Genomic DNA, 12,452 nt, shown 5'->3' with positions numbered 1-12,452 from the left:
GAAGATTCACCCAAACACGATGGGCAAAGGGTGTCGGATGATGATTTTGAATCCCCAGCTGTTGTGTTGATTCTCCACCTTGTGAAGCTGGTAATTGCTATGGACTGAATTGTGCAAAACCACCCCCCGCCCCTGCCCCGCCACCTGCCCGTGTTGAAGTCCTAACACTCAGGACCTCATTGTGACTCTGGAGATGGAGCCTTTAAAGAGGTGATTCCACTAAAAGGGGCTCCTTAGTGTGGGCCCTAATCCCATAAGTCGGGTGTCCTTATGAGAAGAGGAGATTAGGACAGAGTGTGAGGCACCAGGGATGCTTACACATGCAGGAAAGACCACGTGAGCACACAGTGAGAAGGCAGCCCCCTGCAAGCCAAAAAGAGAGGTTTCAGAGGATAGCAGGCCTGCCCACACCTTGATCTCAGACTTCCAGCCTCCAGAACAGCAGAGAGAATCCGTTTCCATTGTGTCAGCTAGCCGGTCTGTGGTGCCTGGTTAGGGCAGCCCCAGAAATGAATACAGCAGGAATACAGTGCATGCTTAGGAAGCAAGACTCTAAAACCCCATTAGAGACACCACTGTTGTGACTTTGCAGCAGCCCCCAAACAGAAATTCTCAGGTTCCAGCGTGGAAGCCGGATGTTCGTTCCTGCCACAGGCTCATGGTTGTTTAGTCCCTAAGCCGTGTCTGACTCTTTGTGACCCCATGGACTGTAGCCTACCAGGCTCCTTTCTCCATGGGATTTCCCAAGCCAGAATACTGGAGTGGGTTGCGATTTCCTTCTCCAGGGGATCTTCCCGATCCAGGGATCGAACCCGCATCTCCTGCATTGGCAGTCAGATTCTTTACCAACGAATCGCCAGCACCGCCCTTCCAGCTTGGCAGGCAGTATTTAATTCTTACTTGACCCCTTTGCCTCTTTCACTGTGCACCTTGGAAGCCTGGGGAAGCTCCTTCCACTCCGGATGTAACACAGCATGGAGGAGGCAGTTTTAAATGCTGGTTGAATCAGGTACTGAGTCACTTAGTTGTGTCCGACTCTTTGTGACCCCTATGGACTCTTTGCGACCCCATGGACTGTAGCCCACCAGGCTTCTCTGTCCATAGGATTCTCCAGGCGAGAACACTGGAGTGGGTTGCCATGCCCTTCTCCAGGGTATCTTCCCAACCCAGGGATTGAACCCAGGTCTCCTGCATTGCAGGTGGATTCTTTACCATCTGAGCCACCAGGGAAGGTGTATGGGAGGTAATTAAGGTAAATGAAGCCGTAAGGGTGGGGGCTTAGTCCATTAAGGCTGTTGTCCTCATAAGAAGAGGAAAATGGACTTCCCTGGCAGTCCCGTGGTTAAGACTCTGCATTCCAAGTTCAGGGGGCTCGGGTTCTATCCCTGATCAGGGAACTAAGATCCCACGTGCCACATGGTGTGGCCAAAAAAAAAAAAAAAGGAGGGAAGAGACATCAGAGATCTCTCTCAGGAAAGGTTGTGTGAAATCACAGTGAGAAGACAGCTGTGTGCAAGCCAGCGAGAGAGTTCTCATCAGAAACCAACCCGGCCACCACCTTGATCTTGAACTTCTAGTCTCCAGAACTGGAAGAAAATGAATTTCTTTAATCTATTTTAAGGGAGAATAAATGTGTCAGTTACCTCATCTATACTATTCTGTTAATGGCTGCCCAGGATGACTAATACAAGGGCAATTAAGCACAGAGACGTTAAGTAACTTGCCCAAGGTCACACAGCTGGCAAGGAACAGAGGCAGGATTCGACTTAGGGCAGAATCTCTGCTTTTAACCACTAGACTCTGGCTTTAACTGCTGCCTCTCTAGGCAGTGTGTGTGTGGGGGGAAGGGCAACACTGTCATGTGGATGGAGACATCTTATTCCGAGGGGAGAGGTAGATTTCTGGGGCCCCACTGCACAAGTGACTGTTGTGCTGAGGCTGCATGGCCAAGATCCAAGCGTCTCTCCATACCCTTCAGTGAGACTTCTGCAGAACGCAGAAGAAACGCGTGGTCTGAGGCTGGTGGAGCTGCAGACACAGGCTCCGGCGTGTTCTGTCTATTGCACGTTGCTCAGGTCCTGGAGGCGTGGGAAAGGCTCTGCTGGTCCTCCACCCCCACCCCCAGCACCAGTGGCAGCAACCATGAGTGTTGTTGGTAAGCGAGGAGAGACTCTCAATAAGCTTCGATCTGGTAAATCATCCAGAGACCCACCACCATACAGTCAGTGTAGTTTGTTTCAAGACGTGCCTTTCTTCTTTCCCGTGTCTTGGGTTGGCCAAAAATTCATTCGAGTGTTTCCCTAACATCTTATCCAGTAGACGAATTAAAGATCAGGCTGGGGGGACTTCCCTGGGGGTCCGGAGGTTAAGACTCTGGGCTTCCACTGCAAGGGGCATGGGTTCAGTCCCTGGTTGGGGAACTAGGATCCTATGTGATGCATGGCCACAAAAAAAAGAAAAAAAAAATATCAGGCTGGGGTAGGTGGAGGTGAAAAAAATCAAATTGGTTTTCATTTGGAGACCTGAGGGTGCATTGCTGGTAACAGTTTTATTTACTGATCTGAAGTATAGTTGATTTACAATGTTGTGGTCATTTCTGCCATACTGCAAAGTGATTTGGTTATACATATATGTATATATACACATGTTCTTTAAAAAATTCTTTTTTATTATGGCTCATCATAGGATATTGAATATAGTTCTCTATGCTCTACAGAAAGACCTTGTTGCTTATCCATTCTATATATAAAAGCTTACACCCACTAACCCCAACCTCCTGCTCCATCCCTCTCCCAAGCCCCACCCCCTTGGCAACCACTAAGAGAGTTCTCTAGGTCCACGATTCTGTTCCTGTCGTGGTCATTGTTTTTAATTCTCAGCTCTTGCCCCTCATTTGGAGGAGGTCTTTTCTCCCCCCTTCGGTTGTCCCCTTGCCTTGAAGTTTCTGAAACACTCCACAGTTCCTTCCCTCTTGCCAATTCTGCAGAAGTTGTTCTTGCTGCTCAGAGCCTGTTCACAGCCAAATGCAAGGATTTCTCCACAGACTGCCATTTCAGTGAAACCACAGAAAATAAAATGCAATCAAGCACATTACAAAGGGGAGGCTGTGATGAGGCCGGATTTGCCTGGCCCTGCCTCTCTGACCTTGAGTTTCTTTGTGTTGGTTGGGCTGGTTAGTTTGCATATTGAGACTTCCTTGGTTTTTTTTCCCTGTATGTTGTAACTTCTGTAGCTTGTCATGACTAGGAAAATGTCCTGGCTTCCTAAGTCCTCTTCTGAACTCTTTTTCACCCCTCTCCCCACATCTGTCCTCAGGGAAGAAAGACTCAGTTAAACAAATTCTTTTCCTAAGAAGTTACTTTACATATTGTCTTTGCTCCCAGAGGATGCATTTTCCCAGAGGGCTGATGTTTCCTAGACACTGTGTGTACATGAATCACCTGAAGCTTTTACTGTGCTGTATTTTCAGGTTCAGTGTGTCTGGGATTGGGGCCCCCCTGAGACCCTGCATTTCTGACACCAGGTGGAGATGTTGCTGCTGGTTGGTGGGCCACACTCTGAGTAGCCAGGCTGCAGAGGAACACCGGGTGGTTGGAAGGGACTCCACTCGGATGGGCAGTAGCCAGGGTTCTCCAAAGAAACAAATCAATAGGGGATAGCTAGATAGAGACCTACTCAGACGACCCCATGGACTGTAGCCTGCCAGGCTCCTCTGTCCATGGGATTCTCCAAGCAAGAATACTGGAGTGGGTTGCCATGGCGTCCTCCTGGGGATCTTACAGACCCAGGGATCGAAACTTCATGTCTTATGTCTCCAACACTGGCAGGCAGCTTCTTTACCACTAGCACCACCTGGGAAGCCCATAGATATATGAAGAGATTTATGATTATGGAGGCTGAGAAGTTCCCAGATTTGGAATTGGCAAGCTGGAGACCCGGGAGAGCGGATTGTGTCCATTTCCGTCTGAAGGCCAGCAGGCTCAGGCCCAAGAGGAGTTGAGGTTTCAGTCTGAGTCTGCTGCTGCTGCTAAGTCGCTTCAGTCGTGTCCGACCCTGTGCGACCCTATAGATGGCAGCCCCCAGGCTCCGCCGTCCCTGGGATTCTCCAGGCAAGAATACTGGGGTGGGTTGCCGTTTCCTTCTCCAGTGCATGAAAGGGAAAAGTGAAAGTGAAGTCGCTCAGTCGTCCGACTCTTAGCGACCCCATGGATGTAGCCTACCAGGTTCCTCCGTCCATGGGATTTTCCAGGCAAGAGTACTGGAGTGGGGAGCCATTGCCTTCTCCAAGTCTGAGTCTAAAGGCAGGAAAAGACCAATGTCTCAACAGGCCTCATCAGGCAGGAGGAATTCCCTCTTCCTCACAGAAGGGTCAGTCTTCTGGGTCTACTCAGGCCTTCAACTGATTGAATGAGGCCCACCAACATTAGCAAGGGCAGTCTGCCTTCCTTAGTCTACTGATCCAAATGCTGATCTCATCCAAAAAGACACCCACACAGACACACCTAGAGTAATGTTTGGCCAACCGTCTGGGCACCCCCATGGCCTGGTCAAGTTGACACATAGAACGCTCACTAGATGGGAGTGTGGGTCCTCCTCCGGGGTCTTCATGGCCCCTGGGCTGTTCTGGCTTGTCTTCTTGGAATTCTCTAATGAGAGGATCCAAGCAGGTCTGCTCGTGAGCTGAGTGTCCATTGCTGCACCGCCTCTCCAAACTCTCAAGGGCATCTCTCTACGTAATATTAATACCTGGCCAGGTCCCATCCATTCTGACAGATAAAGGACAAACGCTTCTTTACATTTATGGGCAGCCTCTTTATTTCGTTATCCTGAGTGCCTTCTGTGGGAAAGGTGTAAGCTGAGGATCAAGGAGGACCCAGGGCAAGACACCCTGGGGTGGCAGGGGTATGGAAGGGACAGGCTACTTAATATGTGGGGCCAGGGGCAAAAAAAGAAATTTTACAGTTTCATTGCTCAGAAATTTAGATTTTTCAAGACAGCAATAGCAGAGCGATAAACTAAGTATGGGGGCCTTCCGAGTGCAGGACGCTGTGGGAGAGCACAGGTCATATGCCCATGAAGCTGGTCCTGGATGCTGGGGAAGGAAACAGTATGATGGAAGGAGGGGAGGGAGAGTCAGCTTAGGGACCAGATGGAAATTCTGGGGTATTGACTTGTGCTTCTCTTTTTCTTTTTCCTTCTCTTCTCTCCTCCCTCCCTCCCTCCTTTTCCACTTCCCCTTCCTTTTTTCTCCCCCTTTTCCCCTTTCTTTCCTTCCTACAAGGCAGGTTATGAAATCATACCACTTTCAGTGAGATAATGTGTTCATCATCCACTATATGTGTCATTCCACAGATACTTATAAATTAAACCAGTTTGTGTCATTTTTATGTCATTTCATTTTTCCTTTTATTTTTTATTGACTTACTCACTCCAGTATCTTTGCTGGAGAATCCCATGGACAGAGGAGCCTAGTGGGCTATAGTCCATGGGGTCACAGAGTCGGACACAACTGAAGTGTCTTAGCACATGGTTGACATACAATATTATATTAGTTTCAAGTGTACAACATAGTCATTTGGAATGTATATACCATACAAATCGATCGCCGTGGTAAGTCTAGTAACCTTCTGTGCCCATACAAAATCATTACAATTTTATTGACTATATTCCCTGTGCTGTATATTACATCCCCACGACTTATTTATTTTGTAACTGGAAGTCTGTACCTCTTGATCCCCTCCATCTATTTTACCCAACCTCTCCTCTATGGTAGCCACCTGTCTGTTCTCTATGAGTCTGTTTCTATTTTGTTTTGTTTATTTGTTTTGTTTTTTAGACATATGAGCAAAATCATACAGTAATTGTCTTTGTCTTATTTCACTTAGCATAGTATCCTTTAGGTCCATCCATGTTGTTGCAAATGGTGAGATTACATTCATTTTTTTTTTTTTTACAATTTAGTAGTATTCCATTGTATATAGATACCACGTCTTCTTTAAACATTCATCTATTGATGGACATTTAGGTTACCTCCATATCTTGGCTGTTGTGAATAATGCTTCAGTGAACATGGGGTACCTATATCTTTAAAAATCAATGTTTTTGTTTTCTTATGTCACTTAACTTTTGTTGCACTGAGTGGCAACAGTCAGAATCCTACTTTCTAAGGCTGCTGCTCTGTGGTTGGGGGTTGGATGGCAGTCTAAAGTTAGGAGGTCCTTGTAAACACTCAGTTTGGATTTTAAAGTGGTTTTCCAGCTGTTTCTCAGAATACACCATAAAGCTCTAGAAGAGTGACTTTCAAAAGAAAACCATCCCAAGAATGGCTTACTAGGAGGCAAAAATTCTGCTTTCTCTGACCCTATTGTCAGCACCTTGGTATTCATTTGTGACCTGGCTGATTGGCTAGAGAAAAGCTCAGGAATATAAAAAAACCGATGTCCCTGCTAGTAAGATATGACTAACTAGAATTTTCTGATGCTAGTTTTCAACTCAGACTGTCTGCTAATCTTTGAGGCAATCTATTGGGTGAAGGGAGTTCTTGGTAAGAGATTGAGGATGACTCAGAGCAAACTCATCAACAGCTGCTTTGGAAAACCAGTCACCTCTTTCCCCTGGTTACTCCCCAAGTAAATGATAAGTCAACCAGTAAGTTGTTCTGTGGATAATATTTCTTAAAAAAAATTTTTTTTTTATTATTTATTCAGTTTTTTACTGTGGTGTGTAGCATGAGGAATCTCAGTTCTCTGACCAGGGATTGAACCCATGCCTCTGCTTTTGAAGCACGGAGTCTTAACCACTGGACAGCCAGGAAAGTCCCAAGACATGTGTGTGTTTAATAAACTGCCTCACATCCTTTTTAAAAAGGCCACTCACAAATAGAAGACAGAAAAGAAAATAAATGCCAAACTCTTCATAGTAGGGAACACAGGAGGCTAATTCATTCATTCTGTAAATATTTACCAAGCAATTACTTTGTGCCATACACAGTTCTAGACACCAGAATTACAGCAGGAAACAAAACAGACCTCAGCTCTGCCCTCTGGGAACATCTGTTTGAATGGAACGCGGAGGTAGAAACAGGGGCTACGCAGGGCTGCCTAGAGAGGAGGGTACGGGCTCATCTTTGTGGTTTAGATATGGGGAGATAGTGGTGCTGCAGAAGACTCTTGAGAGTCCCTTGGACTGCAAGGAGATCCAACCAGTCCATCCTAAAGGAAATCAGCCCTGAATATTCATTGGAAGGACTGATGCTGAAGCTGAAGCTGCAACGCTTTGGCTACCTGATGAGAAGAACTGACTAATTGGAAAAGACCCTGATGCTGGGAAAGATTGAGGGCAAGAGGAGAAGGGGACGACAGAGGATGAGATGGTTGGATGGGATCATTGACTCACTGGACACGAGTTTGAGCAAACTCAGGGAGATAGTGAAGGACAGGGAAGCCTGGCATGCTGCAGGCCATGGGGTCACAAAGAGTCAGACACAACTGAGCAACTGAACAACACAAGAGAGTGAGGAGGATCACTTTCTGTGACTTAGTTATGTCATATACAGCCTCACTAAGTTATTAGTGAGGCTTTCAGTAAGTGATGGGGAAGAGAATTTGACTTGTAGTTAAAATTAGGAACATGAACTAGAAATAAAATTTCTGTGGGTTCTTTTATCCTAAACCCTTAAGTCTGCCTTTGACCACTCCATTTTTTTTTTTTCTTTATTGCCAATGCTATGTTCTTCTCAGATGTCAACAGTGCCCTCAGGAGATGGGACGCCAGATGGCATTTGTCTGTGTTTTAATCAAAACGCCCTGTTCTCTTTGCTACGGTGTGAAGCAGCAGCATTTTGTGCTGAGGAGAGACAAGAAATAATAGATAAACCTGTAGTAACTTTGCAGGCTTTCAAGGACAAGAAATGTACCCAAAGGCTAGGTCAGCCCAATTCCAACTTCTGTGGTACCACCGTGATTATGGAAGCAAAACCTGTCATAGTCAGCCCCAAGCTCATTCTGTGAGGCAAAGTCCTAATGAGTTGATGTAGGTGGGGCTGATGGAGAGAATGATCTACAAAAAGAACCAAATGGTGGTTTCCTCTGTAGCCATCTCCCCTTTATGAGCAGGGCTAAGCATTTCTTTTCTACTGGCTCATTCAGGGTTTTCAACCACTTAATGAAATGTTATTATCCCATTTTCAAAATGAGGCAACTGTGACTCAGAGTTTAGTTAACTCAGCTAAACCCAATAGCTAACTTTTATGAGTGCATAGTAGGTGCTGTGCGTGACCTCTTTTTAATCCTTGTGGATTAGGTGGTATTACTCCTGTTTCACAGAGTGAAAAAGTGAGGCTTGCGAAAGATTAAACAAGTTGCACAAGGCTCCGGAGGTGGAAAGCGGTGGAACCTGGATTCAAACCAGGCAGTCTAACTCCAGGGTTCTGCCTCTCCACCGCTTTTAGGATTTCTTAGGAGTGGAAAGAGCTATGCCCAGGACAGTCTGATGGCCTCTCTGAGGACTCTTTTGAGGCTCATCTTGCACCATGTTATCTCCTTAACAGGAGGGCCATGATGGCAGTAGACCTCAGTGAGGCAGAGAAAAAATAATTTTGCAGGGGGAGGGGGCTGGAAGAAACATAAACTCACCATATTATTTAAATATAATTTCAGCTGCTGTACCAGAGACCCAAGTATCAGAGGCATAATAAAACAAAAATTTCTTTCTCTAACATACAATAGTCTTGGTTTTAGTATATAAGCATGTGTGTATATATGTGTGTGTGTATATATATATATATATATATACACATATATATATACATATATATACAGCTGGGCTTCCCTGGTGGCTCAGATAGTAAAGAATCCGCCTGCAGTGTGGGAGACCTGGGTTCAATTCCTGGGACAGGAAGATCCCCTGGAGAAGTAAATGACATGGCTACCCACTTGCCTGGAGAATTCCTTGGACAGAGGAGCCTGGCAGGCTACAGTCCATGAGGTCATCAAGAGTCAGATTTGACTGATCGATTAATACTTTCGTATATATATATACATACACACACACACACACATATTTTTCTCATATATATATGTTTCCCTTCCATGATGGTGGCTTGTAATAGGTTAAGAAATTGCTCTTCCCCTGGGATGAAAAGCTTCACAAAGAATGACTCTCCATTGAGAAGCCTGGGTAAGTTCTTGGCTGAAGTGCCGTTGTTCGTTGAAAGGGTGTCTTTTGCAAAATCTTTCAAACTTCACTCAACTTTCCTGCAATACCCATTATGGGACCTGGTGGACATATCACTCTGAGATCTATGGGGATGACCAAAAAGTTTGAGTGTTCCCATAACTGCCTAGAAAAAGACTCGAACCAATTTTTTAGCTAACTTGATACTATACTGATGGTGGATGGCATCACCCACTCGATGGACATGAGTTTGAGCAAGCTCCGGGAGTTGGTGATGGACAGGGAAGCCTGGCGTGCTGCAGTCCACGGGGTGACAAAGAGTCGGGCACAGCTGAGCAACTGAACTGAATGGATACTATCCTAATCCTTCTTCTCAAACAGACGTTTTCGAAACACTTTGGATCTTTAAAACTGTTGCTTCTTTTTTTTGCTCCTCTATAATTCATTGATTAAATATTGTTGAGTACCCCAAATGTGGCAAGTATGGTGCTAAGCACTGGGATAGAGCAGAGACCAAGATAACTAAGAATCTGGGTACAACGGAGTACTGTGCTAGAGAGCATAACTAACTGGCAATGTCAGCCTCTTTTAATACAGGGCTTGGTGGGAGCACTGGGGGTGGGAGATGTGAGTACATGACCTTAAAAGGATACATCAGGTTTGGAGTGTCTTTTAGACTGTACACTGCAGTTGGAGTTTGCCAAAAGTCTGCTGCATGAAGGCATTGGCCAATAAGCTAGGATGTGTAGAATGGGTGGGAATCAGACAGGTGAAGGGAAAGTGGGGGAGTGGGGTGGGTTCTGGGCAAAAGGAAGAGACCCAGAAGTAAGACAGCAAAATGAGATTTACCTGTTTAGAAGGATGATTCTGCAAAGTGGGAGAACAGATTTCAGGAGGCAAGGCCTGGGGTAGGAAGAGATGGGAGGCCTTTGATGTGGTCAGAGAAGAGAGGATCCAGAAGAGGTCACGAATTTAGGAGTAGGCTAGACTAGACGGGAGTTTCCTAGGTAGCTGGGGGTAAAGAATGCGCCTGCCCATACAGGAGACGCAGGTTCCATCCCTGGGTCGGGAAGATCCCCTGGAGGAGGCAATGGCAACCCACTCCAGCATTCTTGCCTGAAGAATCCCATAGACAGAGGATCCTGGCAGGCTACAGTCCATGGGGTCGCAAAGTTGGACAGGACTGAGCGGCTGAGCACACAGAACAGATGGAAGGAGCCAGAAGAAACGGTTAACTTTTGAGTTTTCCAGTTCGGTTTTACCTTCTAGAGCACAGGCAATTCTTTTTTGCGGTTTCCTTCTATTTTCAAGTAGATAACCCCAGGAGCACAAGCCTCCCCACTCCCTCGGGGCGAATGGGTCCACTGAACCAGGTTGTAAGGAGTATTCATCCCGGGCCTTTGTTCTTAACGGCGGTGTCCAAAGCTCTTAAGATACGGAGGAAGCATTGGCGGGTGTGGGGAAGACATTTCCTTAGCGTCTTGACTGCCGGCGTCAGGGTGTTGTCTTTCCTCACAACCTTGAGAAAGGTAAAGGGCAAATGTCGTTTCCGGATTTTACAGAAGAGACCAGGAGTGTGTGAACTGAGTTCTCGAGTTGCGTACTTCACAGTAGGTGACTGTGAGCCTATGATTTCAAGTGTACCTGCTGGCCAAGGTGAGTCAACCCGGTGAGAGTCCTGGATTCCCCAGCATTCGGTTAAGGCCACCGTGCCCTACCTGGAGCTTGGTTAGCGTCTAATACCTCCAGCATCCGCAGGAAGGGATTACGTTAGGGTTTTTTTTTTTTTTTTCTTCTCGTACAAAAGTTCCCGTCTCCCGCCTAGAGTCAGGCACACGCCTTCTAAGCTAGACCACGTGTCGCAGGTACAACTTCTTTTTTTTTGCGCTCTTCCCCTCCCCCGTTCCTCTTTCCTCTCCGCCTTAGGTGGCAGGAAAAGCCTTTACCTCGGACCAATCCCACCGATGCCGAGCCGCGCGCGCGCCCGCCAACCCGAGAGCCTTCTCAATACGTCATTGGCCACCTCCACCTATGCACAGTGACGGGCAGCACCGCTGACCTATGGAGGAAGGAGGCGGAGGCCTCTCGGCCCTCCCATAGCTGCTTTGTTAGGGGTTTCCTCGCGGTTCCCCGGCCCCCACCTCCGCGCCTCCGCTGGCCTTCCCCTTCCCTCCTCGGGTCGCGCCACCGGAGCCTGGTGGGAAGGCAGCCTCCGCGCGCTCGCGGGTGCGAGCATCTTTCCAAGATGCGCGCGCGCACGGGCGGAGGGGAGGCGATGCCTCCCGGGTACCCAGCGTGCGCCTGCTGGAGCGCTGGAGCTCAACTCCGAACGCCCCGCTCCTGTATCCGCCGCCTCTGATTGGCCGGCTGGAGGCGGAGCGATTGTCAGGCGGCCCAATCGGAGCCTGGTTTCCCACGGGCATCCCGTGGCCCCGCCCCCCGAAGCCGCCGGCCGAGGCACCGTGACGGCTCCCATTGGCGGACGGCGCAGAGGGGCCCGCTCGGAGCGCGGCTGGGTTCTAGCAGCGCCGCCGCCGTCGGGCGCGCAGCTCTGCAGCGCGGCGAACGCCTCGGCGCGCCCGCAGCCCCCAGGATCCCGGCGGCCCCGCATTGTCCCTGGCCCAGTGGCCGAGATCCGGGACGAGCGTCGGGGGGTGAGTACCGCGAGCCTGGGGAGGGAGAGCTGGCTTGCTGGCCGGAGCTAACCGGGAGGGGACGGCAATAAGGACGCCCGGAGCCCCTCTGCCCGTGACGGGCACGTCCTGACCCCAGTCTCCCCCTCCGCACATTGGGGCTCCCGGCGGGTCCTAGCTCCCCCTGATCGGTCTTTGCTCGTATTGTTTTCACGTTTCCCACACTCGGGGAGGGAGGTGGGGAGGCTGGAGAGGGAAGCAAGGGAGACATCCATCGCTCGAGGGAGCAGTCCGGAGGGAGACGGGCAGTGGCGCCCAGGTGCCCGGCGCCGAATGGAAGTGACAGTGTCCAGGCGTTGGCATTCGGTCTTCCGGCAGCAGCAGGAGGTCAGCGCTGACCTGCGGCGACGACGGCACTTTGTATGTGTCGGTTGATTTTTTATCAACTTCGGGGAGGGCGTGCGTGTGCTTGCGTGTGTCTCGTGTTTGTGTTTGCGTCCCTGACTTGTGCACCGCCAGGCCTGGGTTTTCCGCGACGCTGACTGGGCGCTCACCTTGGCGATCGGTGCTATGTTCGGGACCCGACTCGCGGGGCGGAGAGCCTAGGGGTTCGGCACACAGGGCCGGGGACCCTCGGCGGACCCG

At 48.8% G+C, this 12,452-nt stretch overlaps 1 protein-coding gene across 5 annotated transcripts in view; it reads left to right on the top strand.

Annotated features, from left to right (window-relative positions):
* Positions 1-12,452, top strand: part of TIAM1 (TIAM Rac1 associated GEF 1) — a 665,813-nt gene that overhangs the window by 37,872 nt on the left and 615,489 nt on the right. Inside the window, exon 1 of one of the 5 annotated variants that reach the window (XM_081558046.1) lies at positions 11,307-11,828. The exons of 3 other annotated variants lie outside the window; for them this stretch is intronic. The gene's annotated coding sequence lies outside the window, so the exon portion shown is untranslated. Of the gene's footprint in view, positions 1-11,306; positions 11,829-12,452 lie in introns of those variants that run through there. One more of the 5 variants, XM_081558049.1, reaches the window with a different exon arrangement.

Source organism: Giraffa tippelskirchi, chromosome 2 (genome assembly GCF_054371585.1).
Source record: "Giraffa tippelskirchi isolate mGirTip1 chromosome 2, T2T-mGirTip1v1.2.pri, whole genome shotgun sequence".
Lineage (NCBI taxonomy): Eukaryota > Metazoa > Chordata > Mammalia > Artiodactyla > Giraffidae > Giraffa > Giraffa tippelskirchi.
This window is presented reverse-complemented; position numbering and strand designations above follow the sequence as displayed.